This window comes from Balaenoptera borealis (genome assembly GCF_965194805.1).
Source record: "Balaenoptera borealis genome assembly, chromosome: 16".
Classification (NCBI taxonomy): Eukaryota; Metazoa; Chordata; class Mammalia; order Artiodactyla; family Balaenopteridae; genus Balaenoptera; species Balaenoptera borealis.
In genome coordinates this window covers 31,266,889-31,289,516 of record NC_138872.1, presented here as the reverse complement: position 1 = coordinate 31,289,516, position 22,628 = coordinate 31,266,889, and the positions used below count along the sequence as shown (strand labels likewise).

Here is a 22,628-nt window from a genome sequence, read left to right as displayed (position 1 = left end):
GTTACCTAAACTGGGATACATTATCCTCCCAGCATTTTCTATCAGTAATTGTTTTCCGGGAATTCCCTTGATGGTCCAATGGTTAGGACTCCGCACTTGCACTGCAGGGGGCACAGTTTCGATCCCTGGTTGGAGAACTAAGATCCTGCATGCAGCGCGGCCAAAAAATAATAATAATAATAATGTTTTCTGTTTCAAATGGCAGTTTATTCTAAAATCAGTAATAAAGTAATGTCATTATAATGTATTAGCAGTTTAAACTGTATGAAATTGCCATTTTTTAGATAGGGAAGTAGTCAAAAATCAGTGGTTTCATATGGTTCAATCACTTTGAACTCTTAGCAGTTCTTTCTGGTATTTACCTTTATTTCATTTTTAATGTTTAAACTGCTATTCCTTGATTTTCCACCTTTGGATATTACCTATGGAGTTTTATTTTGGAAGCTGAGGACTTAGTTGTCCCACACAACCATCCTTCCATCCCCCACTCATACCTATACTTTACAGTTTCCAGTCAAGTCAGTATTCAGTATTTATATGACTGTGACAATGTACCTATAATTCACAGATGAGCCATGTAGGATACGTATTACGTTTTCTTTCTTGTACAACTCTTGTTTCTCCTGAGTTAAACAACTGCCACTTTTGTTTGTTTGTTTTTCATTTGCCTAGTTTTCTTTTTACCAGTCACAAAGTTATCCTCAAATTCTATGACAGAACCTATCATCTTTCAATATTTTCAGGTAATCTGTTTCATTTCTTTTTCCTAACTGTTATATAGGACTTGCCTTTTTATCACCTTGTGAATTCTCTTTGCTTTCCTCCTATGTTGGATCCTTGATTTCCTGGATCCTGTGTCTTCCTTATTCTTTAGTAGCTTCCTGAGAAAGGGCATCTACAAACTCTGAAATTCATTCCTGAATTCATAAGTTGCATATGTGAAAATGTCCTCATTTTACCATCACACTTGAATGGTGGTTTCGCTGGATATTGAATTGTAGATCGAAAATTATTGTCCCTCTTTTGAAGGCTTCTAGTGTTACTATTGAGAAGTGCAGTGCCATTCTAATCCCCATTTCCCTTTTTCCTCCCACTCTGGAAGACTTTAGGATCTTCTGTTTATCCCTGGTGTTCTGACATTTCATGGTGTTCCTCGAGACATCTTTTCTTTTGCTCGTAAGGGCAGATAGTATTTTCCCCAAATACCTATATATATGTACACATAGACATACACACCATCTCACCCAATATGCTATTCTTTATGGTGTTGACATGCCTCCATCAAGAGGTGTGGTCTTTGTTTCCTCTCCTTGAACCTGTGCAGGCATAAATGCTCCCCAGGATGTTTTGGGTCTTGAGCCAACATCATGGTTTAGGAGTACAGTTGGATGATCAAAAGCAACCACCTTGAGGGGGTGTTTTAATTTTTGTTTTTTACTTTTAAATGGAATCATCAGTTTACTTTTAACTGGAAATATCAGTTAACACCAGAGAAAGTTTCTTCCAGCATTGAAATGTAATCACCTCTGGAATCTACACAACCATCAGTTGCATTTTTAAAAAATCTACTTTAGGAAGTGACAGAACCATTTATGACCAAAAAGAAACAATCTATAAGCTTCATGATTAAATATGTCATGACTAAAGACAAATACATTATTGGCAAGAATTTCTGTGATAAGAAGATGGAGGCAAATGGAGTTACATAGACCATGGCTTGTTTGGACATTGTCAGTGACGTAGTGTTTATCTCATGGATACACATTTTTAAATATTTTTTTACCCATGAATTTTTTTCTATTTACAGCTGCTTTATTCCTCATCTAGCTTTCCCATAGGTGCACATAAGTGGTTGAATATTACTAGAGAACTTCAGATTCATGACCAAAAATCTGTAGTAGACTCTCATCACTGCCCCAAAAAACTACCAGATTCTTAATAAGATCTTTTTGCCTATAATTATTTAATGTCTCCCCAGTCTTTAAACTCATGAGCAGCCAACCCCTCCCCATTCCGGTAAGCAGGCTGCATACTTCACTGAGGGTTTAGAAGTTATCAGACAGATACCCCTCATCCTCCCTTCACCAAATCTATAAATCCACCTTGCTTAGGATCCCTGTTTTCTTGCTGTCAGAGGCCAACTTGCCTCCCCACCATATTCCGCCTCATAGCTAGTCAAGAACTTGACTTCTGCATTTGTGCCCTCTCTCACATCCTCAACAACTTTCCAGGGCACCACCCATGTCAGCATACATACATGCTCTGATATTGCCCATCTTTAAAAACAGAACAAAAAATTACAACAAAACAACTTTCCCCTGACCTTATATCCATCCCCTTCTGTTTACCTTCATGGTTAAATGTTTCAAAAGAGTAGTCTACATTTCCTCCCTATCTCTTCTGTACTATGTATCACTGTCTGAAATTCTGTTGTTGACTGAATATTTTTGTCTCTTGCCTACGGCCCCCACTGGAAAGTCGGCTCCAGGAAGGCAGGGAACTCATCTATCCTGTTTACCACTATGTTCCTAGGACAACAATTGACACAAGTACCTACTCAATTTATGGGCAAAAAAGGCATAACTGACATTTTTAACCTGGTAGAATAGCTCTTTTTAAAAATTTCCAACAAGAAAATCAATTTTCATTTATTTTTTAAATTATTCTCTACTTTTTGCTACACTTGAAAATTGAAAAATTATGAAGACTGTATTAATGATTGAATTTTACCTGTGTTACTTTACATTTCATTCTTTCACAAGTATAATTTAACATTGGCAGTCTTGCACCTGGATTTTGTAGTCAGACTGATTGGAGTTGAATTCTAGCTCTTTCACTTTTTGCCATGTGACCTTGGGCAGGTTTCCTAACCTCTCTGTTTCCTCATCTGCCAGGTGGAAATAAGAATAGTACCCACCTCATATGTTGGTTGTGTGTGCCAAATTAGATAACATGTAAAATGCTAAACTCGGTACTTGGCATGGCAGTTAATGCAATGAAAAATAATTATAGTTATTGTTTGTATACCCTTCTCTGGTTTCTAATATTTGATCTGACTTGGTCACTGTAATATTTTTGTTTGAAGTACTTATATCTCCTAGAGTATATTGGCTATGAATGTGACTCTCCTGTTTTTAGTTTTGTGGGCTTTTTCTGATTCCTTGTCTCTCTGTTCCCCAGATTACCCCACATGATAGATGATCTGCAGTTGACAGATGAGCACCCTATAGCACTTCCCAGCAGTTTGGTCATTTGAGAAATCATTTTGGTCACTTGATAAAATATTTTTATTTCAAGCCAAGTTCTGTTCTTTGTTTATTTGGCTTGCCCAGAGGTAAGGCTCCTTCTGCATGTTAATTCATGTTATTCCTCATTAAGTTTTCTTATTTCTGGAAATGGAACTTTTAAAACACCCAGTATGTCATCAAAAGATTTTTTTAAAGTGGCCATAAGATACTGTTCTTTTCACTTACTAGCTAGCTGGGAAGATAAATATATGTAGCAATACAAAATCCACTCCAAGGGCCACATTGAGGGATAAAGACAGGCTCTGTAGAAGTTCAAAGTAGGGAGAGTTGTGTCCAGCCAGCCTTAAGGGATACTTAAAAGTTTTCTGCGTGTTAAATTATCTATACCCCTTATTATCTGTCTCGATTTTTAATTTTAGAAATTGTTTCTTAAAGTAATTGACTTAGCAGTTACTCTGCCCCTTTCTTTTCTTATCTGGGTAGGCAGTGGAGACTCCTCCAATTATCTGAGCATTTCAGACATCAGAGTGTAGTGTTGGGTAAATTTAGGATTCAAAAAGAATGCCAGATGGTTTGAAAAGAATTGTGAGCACTCCAACTAGTGCAGTCCGTTGAAAGCCAGCTGGCTGAGCCTTGTCTGCTGTGGAGGTGGGAATCAGACACTTTCTTCCATGCCAGCTGGCCTAGGAACAACTGACCAGTGGCCTTACTTTTGGTTGGCCATGCCTGGGAAAGCCAGCCTGGGCCCTGCACCCGACGTAAGGACAGTATGACACCAGACAGTTGCTCTGCACCTCCATGGTGCTTGAGTTAGAACAAGCCTGAATGGCAAGGAAAGGAAGCTACTTTTTAGATAGCATTACAAGTGAACCTCATGTTAAGTTGTGATTTTGCTCTGAAAAAGTGTAATGCAACTTGAATTTTTATGGATTCAATGCTGTTAGGTGTATTAGGGTTGCTTACTACTATAGTAACTATAGTGAATGTTTTTATATTATAAGTAACTTCCAGTTTACCTGCTTTCAGTTGTTCTTGTTTTCATTTATTGACTCTTCTTGAAGTAAGGTTTCCCTCTTCTTTTCATTTTCTTCTTCTAAAGTTTTAGTCATTTGGATTAGTACAAATTTTCATCTTGTCATAAAGCTTGGTCCTATAAACCACAGGCTTCTGTAGAACGTTAATTATGTGTGTTGTCTTAAAATCTGTGTCTCATTTTGTCTGTTACTTATGTTTTCCTAAGTAGACGGGTGTTTGTATCAGTTACAGTTCTTTAGCAAACTTAATGTCATAACGTTTAACTGAGAACAAAAGAAGTACAAATATGGCACTGCAAGTATAATATGAGCATTCAGTTCATTTGATGACAGTGTTAATAACTTCACCAACAGTCTATCAGTATGCTTTATGTTATCTTAAAATATTTTTTTATTTGGAGATTGAATGGTGCTGCAATACCTGTCTGTTAACTTCATCTAGGCAAACCAAAAAATTATAAATTACCTGTGTCTCTTTATTGTTCTCTCCCAATTCTGAGCATGAAAAATTTTGCTCAGTGGTATAAACTTGAAATATCCAAATAGGCTCTTCATCTTGGACTAAAAGAAAGAGTTTGGCAAATAATGAAACACTGAAGTATGAGCTAATATAGTTTATGGAAAATTGGTGGGAAGGTAAATCAAAGGTGTTGGCTTTCATTCTTTTCCTTTAGTGCGAAAGAAATTGGAAAACTTCTTCAGAGATATGTTGGAAATCTCATGCCTTGCTATAATTAAATAAAAATTTTTACTTAAACTTATTGATTGTCCCTGTAACAGTCCAGAGGAAATTTTGTGGTAGTGAGAAAGATTTTTTTTGTATCATAGAACAGTGTATCAATAGCCAGGGAGAATATTGTACCCAGAAAATCATCTTTCACATTAGCTAACCTATAGTAAAATCCTTTTATGTCAGTATCTTTAAATGCACTGCTTATTTACTCCTTACAGCAACCCCCAAAGGGTTATTTATGGATGATAAAACAAATGGTCAAAGAAGTAACCTGTTCAGGTTCACAAGGTCAGGAGCCAGGTTTAGAACCCAGGCCTTCATTCTCCAACCCACCAAGTGTCTCAGTTGATACTGTCAACTTTCACAAGCTCTTTACTATTCAGATGCTATCCTGCAATGGCACTTTTGGAAGACTTTTTTTTTTAGGCCGCACTAAGCAGCTTATGGAATCTTAGTTCCCCGACCAGGGCTTGAACCTGGGCCACGGCAGTGAAAGCGCCGAGTCCACTGGACTGCCAGGGAGTTCCCTGGAACACTACTGATAAAGGAAATTGAGACCTTTGCAGAAAATGGCTAGAAAATAAGGAGAGATTTGGGGAGCATATATATTTTTTATTTCTTCTGATATTCTTGAAGTAATTAACCATTGCTGAACTACTGCAGTAAATAAAAGCGAGGTAAATAAAAATGACTTGTTAGAATGGGCAAAGGGGCTGTGTAGTTTTCTAGCATTGCTGTAACAAATTACCACATAATTGATGGCCTGAAACAGTAGAAATTTATTCTCTCACAGTTCTGGAGGCCAGAAGTCTGAAATCAGAGTGTCAGCAGAGCTGCTGCACTCCCTCCAAAAACTAGGAGACAATCCTTCCTTGCTCCTTCCAGCTTTGGGTGGCTCCACACATTCCTTGGCTTTTGGCTGTATAACTCCAATCTCTGCTTCCATGTTCACATGGTCTTCTCTTCTTTCTCTCTCTTATAAAGACACTGTCATTGGGTTTAGGGTCCACCTGGATAATCCAAAGCTCACAGCACTCAGTTCAAAATGCAGCTGTGAATTCTGTTTTCTGTGTTTCAGTTTTCTCTATTTCAGTTCACTACCACCATCTATTTAGAACTCCAGAATTATATAAAAGCATTACACAGTTCTGAGGAGAGGAAACAGACAGTTGCATTCCTAAAAGTTTTTTTTAATGTATCCTGTAAAACTGCTTGTTCTTTGCCATGGGTTTTCAGTAGTATAAGCTACCTCAGGAATAAAACTTTATATTTCATAGCTGTCTGACTGTCTTAATCTGTTCTGGCTGCTATAACAAAATACCATAGCCTGGGTATCTTACAAACAGAAATTTCTCATAGTTCTGGAGGCTGGGAAATCCAAGATCAGGGTGGCAGCAGGTTCAGTGTCTGGGGAGGGCCGACTTGCTGGTGCATAGCCGGTACTTTTCACTGTCTTTTTGCTATGTCCTCCCGTGGTGGAAGGGGTGAGGAAGCTACCTGGGGTCCTTTTTATTGGGGCCACTTGTATAGGGGTACTAATGCCATTCATGGGAGTGACACCCTCATCACTTAATCACTTCTAGAGACCATCACATTGGGGATTTGGTTTCAGTATGTGAATTTGGGGAGGACATGTGTCATATAGTACAGTCGATAGCACTAACCATATAAAAAGGGAAAATTTATGTTTGCCATATAACTCATTCGATTTCTAAATAAGCAACTGCCACGTAAATTTTTTTCATTGATCCATTTATTTTCTACCCAAGATTAATATTACTTAATAGATTTACCTGTACTGTTTTTCAGGCTTCTCTGCTAGTGAGATTCTTCTTTTTAATTTTTTTTTATTATAGGAAATTGTAAATACACTCAAAAGTAGAGAATTAGTACAACATACGCACATATGCCCATCACTCAGATTCTACTGTTATCAAGATTTTGCCATATTTGTTTCATTTTTCCTTTTTTCTTTTACCTTCTTTGCTGAGGTATTTTAAAGCAAATCTGAGACATTTTTGCACATGTTTCCTGACATACTTCTATATGCATCTTTTAAAAATAAGGGTGTTGTCTTACAGAACCAAAATGCTATTCTCATACAGAACCAAAATGCTATTCTCATACCTAATAAAATTAACACTTACTCCTTGGTATCATCTAATAACTAGACCCTATTCACTTTTGCCCAGTTGTCTCAAGGATATCTTTTTCAGAGATGGCTTGTTCACACCAGGATTCAAAGTCCACAGCTCACATTTGGTCATTTTGTCTCTCATGCCTATTTTGATCTAGGGTAGTTCCTCCTCCCTCCCTCTCTCTCCACTTTTTTTTGTGTGTCATGGACTAGTTACAGGAACCAGGTCAGTTGTCCTGTGGAACTTCTCACATTTGGGATTTGTTCACTTAAATCGCAGTGTCAGTTTGTTGCTCTGTTCCCTGTATTTCCTAGAAATGGAAGTTAGCTCTAGAGGCTTGATTAAAACAGATTTAAGTTTTTTGGCGAGAATGCTTAGGAGATGCTTAATATTGCATCACATCCAGAGGCCTGCTATGTCTGGCTACCCTACTTCTAGTGATGCTAAAAGACCCCATTGATGATCATGTCAGCGTTCTTTGTGGCAAAATGGTGATTTTCTAATTCTGTCCTCTCTTCCACATTTATTAGCAGGAGTTCTGTAAAGAAGACCTTTATCTCATCAACTAAGACTGTTTGGGGTTACTCTGAAATACATTTTGTATGAGAGACTGCCAAGTAATCTTACACTGTTATGCTCTTGATAAAAGATAATGAGTTTGAATCAGAATAAAAGGAATTGTGTTAATCTTTTGTTTTAGTGAGTGTTACAATGAAATTGAATACTGTAGTAAAATGTGAATGATTGTTTTCCTTTTACACTTGAGAATGTACACTCTAATTGCTCTGAAAGTTAAAGGTAGAGGTAAATGAAAGTCTTTTATAAATTAGAATCAAGCAGTGGAGAGGAAAGAGTACTAACTAGATTAGAATTTTAAAATTGGAAGGGAATATAGCCAATTTTTTGTAATAACTATAAATGGAATATAACCTTTAAAAATTATGAATCAGCACTTCCCTGGTGGTCCAGTGATTAAGAATCCACCTTCCAGTTCAGGAGACGTGAGTTCGATCCCTGGTCAGGGAACTAAGATCCCCCATGCCACAGGGCAACTAAGCCCATGCGCTCTGGAGCCCACGTGCCACAGCTAGAGAGCCTGTATGCTGCAGCTACTGAGCCCGCGCACTCTGGAGCTCATACACCACAACTAGAGAGCCCACACGCCACAGTTACTGAGCCCGCGCACTCTGGATCCTATGAGCCAAAACTAGAGAGCCTGCACACCGCAACTACTGAGCCCACGTGCTCTGGAGCCCATGTGCCGTAACTAGAGAGAAACCCACGCACCACAGTGCGGGAAAGATCCTGCATGCTGCAATGAAGATCTCGCATGCTGCAACCAAGGCTCAATGCAGGGCTTCCCTGGTGGTGCAGTGGTTGAGAATCTGCCTGCCAATGCAGGGGACACGGGTTCGAGCCCTGGTCTGGGAAGATCCCACATGCCGCGGAGCAACTAGGCCCGTGAGCCACAACTACTGAGCCTGCGCGTCTGGAGCTTGTGCTCTGCAACGAGAGGCCGCGACAGTGAGAGGCCCGCGCACCGCGATGAAGAGTGGCCCCTGCTCACCGCAAATAGAGAAAGCCCTCACACAGAAACGAAGACCCAACACAGCCAAAAATAATAAATAAATTAATTAATTTAAAATAAAAAACTCAATGCAGCCAAATAAATATCTTTTAAAATTAAAAAAATAAAAATTGGGCTTCCCTGGTGGTGCAGTGGTTAAGAATCCGCCTGCCAATGCAGGGGATATGGGTTCGAGCCCTGGCCTGGGAAGATCCCACATGCCCGCAGAGCAACTAAGCCCGTGCTCCACAACTACTGAGCCTCCTCTCTAGAACCCATGAGCCACAACTACTAAAGCCTGTGCACCTAGAGCCTGTGATCTGCAACAAGAGAAGCCACCGCAATGAGAAGCCCGTGCACCACAACGAAGACCCAACGCAGCCAAAAATTAAATAAATAAAGTAAATAATTTTAAAAAATTTAAAAAAATAAAATAAAATAAAAATTATGAATCACTATATTGTATACCTGTAACTTATACGATATTGTACACCAACTATACTTCAGTTTTTAATTAATTAATTAATTTTTAAAAATTGGGAGATTTCCAGAGTCAGTATGACCCAGCCCCTGAATGTCTAGTCCATTCACTCTTCTTAGACTGGGCTTTTCACATATGTATATCCCTAACATATTGTCAGTATTTTTGTGAAATTGTGGGTAGACTAAAGAAATCAAGGTTATGTATTATAGAATTAATTATTAAATATCTTAAAAGGCAGGGAGAATTCTTCACTGAATATCATTCTTTTACTTTAAATTGTACTTTATGGGAAAAAATCCTTTGATCACCATTTCTCATAATACCTCTTGGTTAACCTCATGTCTTCACATTCTTATTCAGTAAAATTACTGAATCAACTAATGCGAATATAAAGCCCTACTTATTTTTCCTGCTCCATTTTACCTTAAGCCTGTTGTTTTTATTTATCTCCTGAATCTGTGTATTCTGCGGAGAGTAACCTTGATATCAAACGAAAGTTAAACAGGTCAGTGTTCTTAGCTTAGTGACCATCTCTAGAGAGCCTCTAATTGTATTTGAGACCATTAAACGTATGTGCTATTATGATTTCTCCATAGGCAAAATCTTGCTATGATTATGCTGTTAATTTTAAAATAATAATACTGTGGGTCTTTTCTGAAAGATAAAGAATGCCTTTATAAAGGGATGCCTCAAAAGACCATAGATAAGATCAATATACTTTTTAGTCAGTTGAGCTGATTATTCCTTATCAGGACTCTAAAATGGTTTTAGTGCTGAAAATTACGTTTTCCTACCTATTGAATTAAAACAGATGCTTGTGGAACACCAACTCTATGCAAGTCATTATGCTAGGTGCTGAGTAGTAGGGTTCATTTCACTATTCAGATAAAGAAGATAAGAAGTACGTACTTCTTCCACACCCAGTTATGATAAAAACTCTCCAGAAAGTGGGCATAGAGGGAACCTACCTCAGCATAATAAAGGCCATATATGACAAACCCATGGCTAACATCATTCTCAACAGTGAAAAGCTGAAGGCATTCCCTCTAGGATCAGGAACAAGACAAGGATGCCCACTGCCACCACTTTATTTATTTGTTTGTTTGTTTGTTTGTTTATTTATTTATTTTTGGCTCTGTTGGGTCTTAGTTGCTGCATGCGGGATCTTTCGTTGCAGCACGTGGGCTTTTCTCTAGTTGTGGTGTGCGGATCCAGAGTGCACCAGCTCAGTAGTTGTGGCACGCGGGCTCTCTAGTTGTGGCGCAGGGGCTCAGTAGTTGCAGCACGTGGACTTAGTTGCCCCGTGGCATGTGGGCAGGGAGTAGTAGTTCCCCGGCCAGGGATCAAACCCGTGTCCCCTGCATTGGAAGGCAGATTATTAACCACTGGACCACCAGGGAAGTCCCCACTGTCACCACTTTTATTCAACATAGTTTTGGAAGTCCTAGCCACAGTCATCAGAGAATAAAAAGAATCCAAATTGGAAAGGAAGGAGTAAAACTGCCACTGTTTGCAGATGACATGATACTATACATAGAAAATCCTATAGGATGCTACCAGAAAACTACTAGAGCTCATCAATGAATTCGGTGAAGTTGCAGGATACAATATTAATACACAGAAATCTCTTGTATTCCTATACACTAACAACAAAAGATCAGAAAGAGAAATTAAGGAAACAATCCCACTTCCCATCACATCAAAGAGGATAAAACACCTAGGAATAAACCTACCTAAGGAGACAAAAGACCTGTACTCTTAAAACTATAAGATGATGATGAAAGAAGCCGAAGATGACACAAACAGATGGAAAGATATACCATGTTCTTTGATTGGAAGAATCAATATTGTCAAAATGACTCTACTACCCAAGGCAATCTACAGATTCACTGCAATTCTTGTCAAATTACCAATGGCATTTTTCACAGAACTAGAACAAAAAATCTTTTAATTTGTATGGAAACACAAAAGACCTTGAACAGCCAAAGCAATCCTGAGAAAGAAAAACGTAGCTGGAGGAATCACACTCCCTGACTTCAGACTATACTACAAAGCTACAGTCATCAAAACACTATGGTACTGATGCAAGGACAGAAATACAGATCAATGGAACAGGATAGAGAGCCCAGAAATAAACCCATGCGCCTATGGTCACTTAATCTACAACAAAGAAGGCAAGAATATACAATGGAGAAAAGACAATCTCTTCAATAAGTGATGCTGGGAAAACTGTACAGCTACATGTAAAAGAATGAAATTAGAACATTCCCTAACACCATACACGAAAATAAACTCAAAATGGATTAAAGACCTATGTGTAAGGCTGGACACTATAAAACTCTTAGAGAAAAACATAGGCAGAACACTCTTTGACATAAATGGCAGCAATGTCTTCTTTGACCCACCTCCTAGAGTAATGAAAGTAAAAACAAAAATAAACAAACGGGACCTAATTAAACTTAAAGCTTTTGCACAGCAAAGGAAACCATAAACAAAATGAAAAGACAGTTCATAGAATGGGAGAAAATATTTGCAAACAAAGTGATCAACAAGGGATTAATCTCCAGAACATACAAACTGCTCATGCAGCTCTATATCAAATAAACAAACAACCCAATCAAAAAATGGGCAGAAGAGCTAAACAGACATTTCTCCAAAGAAGACATACAAAAGCCAAAAAGCACATGAAAAGATGCTCAACACCACTAATTATCAGAGAAATGCAAATCAAGACTACAATGAGGTATCACCTCACACCAGTCAGAATGGCCATCATCAAAAAGTCTACAAACAAATGCTGGAGAGGGTGTGGCGAAAAGACAACCTTCCTCCACTGTTCGTAGCGATATAAATTGGTACAACCACTATGGATAACAGTACGGAGGTTCCTTAAAAAGCTAAAAACAGAACTACCGTATGATCCAGCAATCCCATTCCTGGGCATATATCTGGAGAAAACCATAATTTGAAAAGATACATGCACCCCAGTGTTCATTGCAGCACCAAATACAATAGCCAAGACATGGAAGCAACCTAAATGTCCATCGACAGAGGAATGGATAAAGAAGATGTAGTACATATATTCAATGGAATATTACTCAACCATTAAAAAAAGAATGAAATAATGCCATTTGCAGCAACATGGATGGACCTAGAGATTATCATACTAAGTGAAGTAAGTCAGACATAGAAAGACAAATATCATATGATATCACTTATACGTGGAATCTAATTTTTTTTTAAATGACACAAACTTATTTAAAAACAGAAACAGACTTACCAGTATCGAAAACAAATTTATGGTTACCAAAGGGGAAAAGGTGGGTGGGGTGGGGAGGGATAAATCAGGACTTTGGGATTAATATACATGCACTACTATATATGATAGATAACTAACAAGGACCTACTGTATAGCACAGGGAACTCAATATTCTGTGATAACCTTTATGAGAAAAAAAACTAAAAAAGAATGAATATATGTATAACTGAATCACTTTGCTGTACACCTGAAACTAACACAACATTGTAAATCAACTACACTCCGATAAATTTTTTTTTAACTACAAAAAAAAAAAAGAAGTACATACTTCTTTTTTTCAAAGAACCCTCTGGGAGTATGTGTTTCAACTGTGTTGACTTCTTGCCCTCATTTAATGCAGCCAGAAGCCCCTGGGCTTGTGCCATACCGTGAAGCCTTTGTCCGGTTCCCCTGGTTTTTTTTGTTTTGTTTTGTTTTTTAAACTTTGGGTTTGTTTATTTATTTATTTATTTATTTATGGCTGTGTTGGGTCTTCGTTTCTGTGCGAGGGCTTTCTCTAGTTGCGGCAAGTGGGGGCCACTCTTCATCACGGTGCGCGGGCCTCTCACTATCGCAGCCTCTCTTGTTGCAGAGCACAGGCTCCAGACACGCAGGCTCAGCAATTGTGGCTCACGGGCCCAGTCGCTCCGCGACATGTGGGATTCTCCCAGACCAGGGCTCGAACCCGTGTCCCCTGCATTAGCAGGCAGATTCTCAACCACTGCGCCACCAGGGAAGCCCAGGTTCCCCTGTTTTTAAGTGTTGTATGGGCTAGAAAGAGCCCAAGGATTAGTGGGGTTGAAGCTCTGCTCTTTATTTTTTTTATTTAATTTTTATTTTATATTGGAGTATAGTTGATTGTGTTAGTTTCGGGTATACAGAAAGTGATTCAGTTATATATATACATATATCCATTCTTTTTCAGATTCTTTTCCTATATAGATTATTACAGAATGTTGAGTACAGTTCCCTGTGCTATACAGTAGGTCCTTGATTAGAAGCTCTGCTGTTCAGAGGCCACAAAGCTTGTATATTCTCCTTTCTTATCTTATGCCAGAAACAAGGGTGGTTTTTGTCTATTTAGGAATATTGCAGTTATTTCATCCAGTATGCTGCTTGGATTTACCATCTTACCTTTATTCATGTCAATAAATATTTACTGAGTATCTTTTAAGTACCAGGTATTGATTAATCTGAATTTATAGAAATCACACGTCTGGTGGGAAGACACTCTTGTTGACTAACTCCACTACATTTAATGAAGTTAAAGGGGTACTTCACATCTGGATTTATTAGATCTGAGGTTGTAATTTTAATATTCTTTTTCTGACATTTTATGTATTATCTGACTTAAAAGTTTCTGTAAAGCTGAAGAAAATTAACTCCTCATGAGAAACTTCAGGACTTTCTTCAGGCTAAGCTAACTAAACCACAAATGCAATGAAATCATTGGAGCAGAGGATGCATTTACATTTTATTCAGACTAACTTCTAACTCTTGAAAACCTAAACATGTGTTTTTGCACAGTAAGTTACAAGTTTATTTTCATACAAGCAAACAAGAAGTAAGGTGATGTAGTGGAAAGCATGTGGGATTTGAGTAAGTTCTGGCCCTACTGTTTGTTAACTGTGTGGCTTTGGTGAACCACTACCTCTCTTAGCCTGAAAAGCGGTAATTATAACGGAATGCTTCAGAGTTATTGAATTTATAATTTAATAACTTCAGAGTTATTGTGAGTGTAGTTTATCTCCTTTAATAAAGCGCTCTCCTAATGATTGTTGTTGTTAGGCAAGGGGTGGGACAATGGAAAGAGTGAACACAAGAACAATCTTTGCTACATCTCAGTTCTCTCCTGTTTATAAATACGAGACCAGTTATGCCGCCATTTTAACCTGGCTGCCGAGCTGTGGCTGGTTAGAGGTTCCATTCTGGTAGTGGTCAGATGATATAAAAAATTGTTACTACTGAACTGTACTACATACTTTCTTAAATTTTTAGGAGATTCTGGATATGTCATTTCTGATGGTTATCTTAAGTCAGTTTTCTTCCCCCCTCCCTTTTTTTTTAAGAAGTAAGTTTTTTTTTTAATTGAGCTATAGTTGATTTACAGTATTATATTACTTTCAGATGTACAACATATTCAAAAATTTTATAGATTATATACCATTTAAAGTTATTATAAGGACTTCCCTGGTGGCACAGTGGTTAAGAATCCACCTGCCAATGCAGGGGAAACGGGTTCGATTCCTGGACCAGGAAGATCCCACATGCCATGGAGCAACTAAGCCCGTGCACCACAACTACTGAGCCTGTGCTCTAGAGCCCACGAGCCACAACTACTGAAGCCTGCGCGCCTAGAGCCCATGCTCTGCAACAAGATAAGCCACTGCAATGAGAAGCCCATGCACTGCAATGAAGAGTAGCCCCCACTTGCCGCAACTAGAGAAAGCCCACGCACAGCAATGAAGACCCAGTGCAGCCATAAATAAATAAATAAATAAAATTTTTTTAATGATAAAGTTATTATAAAATATTGGCTATACTCCCTGTGCTGTACATTATACCCTTGTACCTTATTTATTTTATACATAGTAGTTTGTACTTCTTAATCCCCTGCCTCTATCTTGCTCCTCCCTGCTTCCCTCTCCCCACTGATAACCACTAGTTCTCTGTATCTGTGCGTCTGTTTCTGTTTTGTTATGTTCACTAGTTTGTTGTATTTTTTTAGATTCCACATATAACTGATAACATACAGTATTTGTCTTTGTCTGATTTATTTCACTTAGCATAGTGCCCTCAAAGTCCATCCCTGTTGTTGGAAATAGCAAGATTTTATTCTTTTTTACGGCTGAGTAATATTCCATTGCATATATATACCACATCTTCTTTATCTGTTCATCTGTTGATGGACACTTTAGGTTGCTTCCATATATTAGCTCTTGTAAATAATGCTGCTGTGAATGTTGGAGTGCATGTATCTTTTCGAATTAGCGTTTTGGGGTTTTTTTGGATAAATACCCAGGAGTGGAACTGCTGGATCCTATGGTAGTTCTCTTTTTCATTTTTGGAGAAACCTCCATACTGTTTTCCATAGTGGCTGCACCAATTTGCATTCCCACCATGAGTGTACAAAGGTTCCCTTTTCTCCACATCCTCGCCAACATTGTTATTTGCAATCTTTTCGATGATAGCCATTCTGACAGGTGTGAGGTGATATCTCATTGTGGTTTTGATTTACATTTCTCTGATGATTAGCAGTGTTGAGCACCTCTTCATGTGCCCATTGGCCATCTGTGTGTCTTCTTTGGAAAAATGTCTATTCAGGTCTTTTGCCCACTTTTTATTTTTTTATTTGAATTTTATTTTATTTTTTTATACAGCAGGTTCTTATTAGTTATCTGTTTTATACATATTAGTGTATATATGTCAATCCCAATCTCCCGAGTCATCCCACCACCACCACCACCACCCCCGCTTTCCCCCCTTGGTATCCATACATTTGTTTTCTACATCTGTGTCTCTGTTTCTGCCTTGCAAACTGGTTCATCTGTACCATTTTTCTAGATTCCACATATATACGTTAATATACAATATTACAATATTGTAATACAATACAAATAATATACAATATTTGTTTTTCTCTTTCTGACTTACTTCACTCTGTATAACAGTCTCTAGATCCATCCACGTCTCTACAAAATGACCCAATTTCATTCCTTTTTATGGCTGAGTAATATTCCATTGTACATATGTACCACATCTTCTTTATCCATTCGTCTGTTGATGGGCATTTAGGTTGCTTCCATGACCTGGCTATTGTAAATAGTGCTGCAATGAACATTGGGGTGCATGTGTCTTTTTGAATTATGGTTTTCTCTGGGTATATGCCCAGTAGTGGGATTGCTGGGTCATATGGTAATTCTATTTTTTAGCTTTTTAAGGAACCTCCATACTGTTCTCCATAGTGGCTGTATCAGTTTACATTCCTACCAACAGTGCAAGAGGGTTCACTTTTCTTCTGCCCATTTTTTAATCGGATTGTTTTTCTGATGTTGAGTTGCACGAGCTATTTTTATATTTTGGATATTAACCCCTTATTGGTCATATCATTTGCAAATATTTTCTCCCTTTCAGTAAGTTGTCTTTTTGTTTTGTCATTGGTTTTCTTTGCTGTGCAAAAGTTTTTAAGTTTAATTAGGTCCCACTTGTTTATTTTTGCTTTTGTTTCCTTTGCCTTAGGAGACAGATCCAAAAAAATATTGCTACAATTTATGTCAAAGAGTGTTCTACCTATGTTTTCTTCTAGGAGTTTTATGGTTTCCAGTGTTATATTTAGGGCTTTAATCAGTTTTGATTTTATTTTTGTATATGGTGTGAGAAAATGTTCGCATTTCATTCTTTTACATGTAGCTGTTCAGTTTTTCCAGCACCACTTTTTGAATAGACTGTATTTTCTCTGTTATATGTTCTTGCCTTCTTTGTCATAGATTAATTGACTGTAAGTGCATGGGTATATTTTTGGGCTCTCTATTCTGTTCCATTGATCTGTGTGTCTGTTTTTGTGCCAGTACTGTACCGTTTTGATTACTGTAGCTTTGTGCTGTATTCTGAAGTCAGGGAGCACGATACCTCCAGCTCTGCTCTTCTTTCTCAAGATTGCTTTGGCTATTCGGGGTCTTTCGTGTTTCCACACAAATTTTATAATTATTTGTTCTAATTCTGTGAAAAATACCATTGATATTTTCATAGGGATTGCATTGAATCTGTAGATTGCCTTTGACAGTATGGTCATTTTAACCATATTAATTCTTTCAATCCATGAACACGGTATATCTTTCCATTTGTTTGTGTCGTCTTCAATTTCTTTCATCAGTGTCTTACAGTTTTTTAACTACAGGTCTTTTACCCCCTTAGTTACATTTATTCCTAGGTATTTTATTCTTTTTGATGCAATGGTATATGGTATTGTTTTCTTAATTTCTCTTTCTGATAGTTCTTTGTTAGTGTATAGAAATGCAATAGATTTCTGTGTACTAATTTTGTATCCTGCAACTTTACCAAATTCGTTGATGAGCTCTAGTAGTTTTCTGGTGGTGTCTTTAGGGTTTTCTATGAATAGTATCATGTCATCTGCAAACAGTGACAGTTTTACTTCTTCCTTTCCAATTTGGATTCTTTTTCTTCTCTGATTGCTGTGGTTAGGACTGCCCACCCCCCTTTTTAAACAGCTTTATTGAGACATAATTTATATCCCATATAGTTCACTCATTTAAATTTTACAATGCAGTGGCTTTTGGCATATTCACAAAGTTGTGCATCCATTATCATAATCAATTTTAGACCATTTTCATTATCATTATCCCAAAAAGAAACCCTGCTCCCATAACCATCATTCCCTAATGCTGCCACCATCCCCCCACATACACCATTCCCGCCCTTAAGAAATCACTAACATACTCTTTCTGTTGCTATAGATTTGCCTATTCTGGGCTTTCATGTAAATGGAATCATACAATATGTGGTCCTTTTTGACTGGCTTCTTTTACCTAGCATGGTCTTTTCAAGATCTATCCACGTTCCCTTTTTGTTACATTAAGATTCTTAGAAGCACACCAACTTATCCTGTAGGAAGAAGAGATAAAGTGACTTTTTAAAAATAAAGTTGATTGGTGTCCCATGACTGGTTGTCAGTTACAAATGATTAGAAAAGTCCTATAAACAGTTACTGTGGCTGCAAACCAAAGAATGGTGTTTCAATATAAAATGTGGAAAAGATTCATGTGCCAGCACTCTTTTTTTGCTGTATTTATGTACATTAATAATGTCATGATTATTGGTACATCCCTCAGTACAAATAATAATGATGTGTAACTCTGGGGAACTAGAGTTACACATTACAATGGGACTATTGTAACTAAAACCATTGCACCACTGTTATTTTTAATTGCTATTTTCCTCTTGTAACTAATTTTTCTGCTGAGAGTTCTGCATAACTCAGTTATTATTCTATAATGCCTATGGTTACATGTTACATGTAATTGTCTGTTGTTACATGCTACATTTTTAATTTTTATGTGAGCTTGATGAGCTAAGTGTTTTATTTGGGGATAACCAATGATTATATTTTAGTATAAGTGAGTTGTTAGAAATAAGATACATAGAAGTACAATCCACAGAGCATATTCCCCACAAGTTTGTGGCTGCAGTTAAAAAAGAAAAAGCCAGCCTTTTGACTTTGAAAAACCCATCCTCTTTGTGCCTCAGGTTCTTCCTCTGCAAAGTGGGTCATTTGGACTACAACACTTAATTAGGGATGATGGTCTTTAACTCTATGGTTCTGTGAAGATGTATATGTAAATGTATTATTGATGGTTCCAGACTACTTCCTATCAAGAAGGTTGCATTGTACTGTGGAATTTCCTGTGTTCTACTTAGTTATCTAATGTGGTGCCATGACAGAAGGCTAATGACATGTCTTAACAAAAATCATATTTTTCTGAACTGGAATTAAGATCCATAGTCTGATATTGCAAATGTCTATTAATACAAAATAATTTAAAATAGTACTCATCCAGAACATTTCTATATTAGATAGATGGGCTCAACTGTGAGTAACAAAAAACACAAAACAACAACTGGTTTAAAACAAGATTAAAATTTATTTCTCACTCATGTAAGAGTTGGCACTGATCTGATAGGGAACTTCATGGCATCATGAAGGGAACTTCATGACATTTTACCAATTATCCCCTTTCCTTCTTAGTACTCTGTTCTCCTCTTGAGTGTAAACCATATTCTTATTGAGCAAGATCATGGCATCCACATTACAGGGTGGAGAAAGGGATGAAGCAGAAGGTGGAAGGCACCTTCAGTGCTCTGTTAATCATGATTCCCAGACACTTCTTTGTGAATCATCATGTGTGAATCCATGAAACATGTGGCCATGCATAGCTGCAAGGAAAGCTGGAAAGTGGAGCCATGTGCCCAGCTAAAACTTCTGATTAGAGTGGAAGACAGGGAAAAGAGATATTGGGGGGAGGGTGTCTCTGCTATCTGGATAAACAAAAAGGAAAACCAAGGAGTGTTTGTTTGCCATTATATCTCTTCCACTAAAGAAGGAAGCTTCTGTGTTTTTAGTTGCCGATATTGGTTCTCTAAATGGAACTGTCCTTTTAGAAGAGAAGAGCTGACAGTGTAGTAGAAACATCTCAAGAATATGTTATTCTCGGGACTTCCCTGGTAGCTTGGTGGTTAAGAATCTGCCTTCCAATGCAGGGGACATGGGTTCAATCCCTGATCCGGGAAGATCCCACATGCCACAGAGCAACTAAGCCTGTGCGCCACAACTACTGAGCCTGCGCTCTAGAGCCCGCAAGCCACAACTACTGAGCCTGTGTGCCACAAGTACTGAAGCCCATGCACCGAGAGCCCCTGCTCCAACAAGAAGAGAAGCCACTGCAATGAGAAGTCCGTGCACAGCAACGAAGAGTACCCCCCGTGTGCAGCAGCGAAGACCCAACGCAGCCAAAAACTAATTAAGTAAAAATAAATTTTAAAAATTTAAAAAGAATACATCATTCTCTTTTCTGTAATTGGTTTAATGCATAAGATCTTCCAAGAGAGAACTGCTAGACATATTTCCTGGTTTGAATTCATCAGTTGATGTTATGATTTATGAGCTGGCCTCTTCTAGGTTTAGTTAGTGTAAATTTTTCCCACTGAGCCCAGTAACTCCTGGGGAAATTGATCAACCAGAGAATAGACACAACCCTAGATGTACACTGACCTTACTGGGAACATAAACCTTGTAAGGCTTCATCTGACCTGAACCACCCATCTCATTCCTGATCTTGAAGTGGGAAAAAAAGAATCACAAATTTGTACTGTCTTTAATATATCCATCTATGAAATTAAGATAATAGTGCTTTGCATGATGAAGATTAGTAGTGGTCTTGTAAAATGTTTTTATATAGGAGCTTTCAGGGCTAATGGTATAGCAAGTCCTGATGTTTAAAAACCTATTTAGAGGAGAATTATTCACTGTTCTGGAATGATTTAGATTTTTTTAGAATTTTGGAAAATACAAAATCAGGAGAACCAGACTCACCTCCTAGAATATTAAAATAATGTATTTTGCCTGTGCCATTGTCTTATCTGTTCCATTGTCTGCCTGAAATCATCTTAAGGATGACATCTTCCCATATCTTTCTTAAAAGAGCAAAATGATCCCAGTAGGCAAAGGGGAGAGACTTTCAGGCTGTGCTTAGGACTATAATATCTAGAAACTTAAAATAATTATCACAAGTGTCAAACTACCTGGTAGCCTGCACACTTTGCTGTATTCATAACTATTTGGGGTTTGCTGAGTTAGTCATAAGCATCTTAGATGCTGTTTTAAGGCTATAGAATTTTCCTCCTACAAAATTAAGATCCAAAAATGGATAAGCTTTTGAATTATACAGATTAGCAATCTGGAAATTGTTATTGAAGAAATGTACCTAAACTAACTCTTGTTTCCCCAAATTCTCTGTCTGGGTCACTTCAGAAAGGAGTCCACTTGCAGACAAGCAAAAGCAAAAGCTAAGAGAATTCAGCACCACCAAACCAGCTTTACAACAAATGCTAAAGAAACTTCTCTAAGTGGGAAACACAAGAGAAGAAAAAGACCTACAAAAACAAACCCAAAACAATTAAGAAAATGGTAAGAGGAACATACATATAGATAATAACCTTGAATGTAAATGGATTAAATGCCCCAACCAAAAGACACAGACTGGCTGAATGGATACAAAAACAAAACCCATATATATGCTGTCTACAACAGACCCACTTCAGACCTAGGGACAGGTACAGACTGAAAGTAAACGGATGAAAAAGATATTCCATGCAAATGGAAATCAAAAGAAAGCTGGAGTAACAATACTTGTATCAGGTAAAATAGACTTTAAAATAAAAACTGTTACAAGAGATAAGGAAGGACACTATATAATGATCAAGGGATCAATCCAAGAAGAAGATATAATATATTTATGCACCCAACATAGGAGCACCTCAGTACATAAGGCAAATGCTAACAACCATGAAAGGAGAAGTTGACAGTAACACAATAATAGTAAGGGACTTTAACACCCCACATACACCAATGGACGCATCATCTAAACAGAAAATAAATAAGGAAACACAAGCTTTAAATGACACAATAGACCAGATAGATTTAATTGATATTTATAGAACATTCCACCCGAAAGTGGCAGAATACACTTTCTTCTCAAGGGCACACAGAACATCTCCAGGATAGGTCACATTTTGGGTCACAAATCAAGCCTCGGAAAATTTAAGAATATTGAAATCATATCAAACATCTTTTCTGACCACAGCGCTTTGAGATTGGAAATCAATTACAGGGAAGAAACTGTAAAAACCACAAATACATGGAGCCTAAACAGTGCACTACTAAATAGCCAAGAGATCACTGAAGAAATCAAAGAAGAAATTTAAAAATACATAGAAAGAAATGACAACGAAAATACAATGACCCAAAACCTATGGGACACAGCAAAAGCAGTTCTTGGCTGGAAGTTTATAGCAATTCAGTCTCTCAAGAAACAAGAAAAATCTCAAATAAACAATCTAACCCTACACCTAAAGCGACTAAAGAAAGAAGAACAAAGAAAACCCAAAGTCAGTAGAAGGAAAGAAATCATAAAGATCAGAGCAGAAATAAATGAAATAGAAACAAAGAAAACAATAGCAAAGATCAGTGAAACTAAAAGCTGGTTCTTTGAGAAGATAAACAAAATTGATAAACCCTTAGCCAGACTTATCAAGAAAAAAAGGGAGAGGATGCAAATCAATAAAATTAGAAATGAAAAAGGAGAAATCACAACTGACACCACAGAAATACAAAGGATTATAAGAGACTACCACAAACAACTATATGCCAATAAAATGGACAACCATGAAAAAATGGACAAATTCTTGGAAAGGTACAGTTATCCAAGACTGAACCAGGAAGAATTAGAAAATATAAAGAGACCTATCACAAGTAATGAAATTGAAACTTTAATTTAAAATCTTCCAACAAACAAAAGTCCAAGACCAGATGGCTTCACACCGATCCTTCTCA

General features: G+C 37.6%; 1 protein-coding gene across 6 annotated transcripts in view; it reads left to right on the top strand.

Annotated features, from left to right (window-relative positions):
- RNF24 (ring finger protein 24) overlaps nucleotides 1-22,628 on the top strand; it is a 139,368-nt gene that overhangs the window by 6,784 nt on the left and 109,956 nt on the right. For 2 of the 6 annotated variants that reach the window (XM_082359216.1, XM_082359218.1), the window contains exon 2: nucleotides 3,181-3,334. The exons of the other annotated variants lie outside the window; for them this stretch is intronic. The gene's annotated coding sequence lies outside the window, so the exon portion shown is untranslated. The remainder of the gene's footprint in view (nucleotides 1-3,180; nucleotides 3,335-22,628) is intronic. 6 annotated transcript variants of the gene reach the window in all.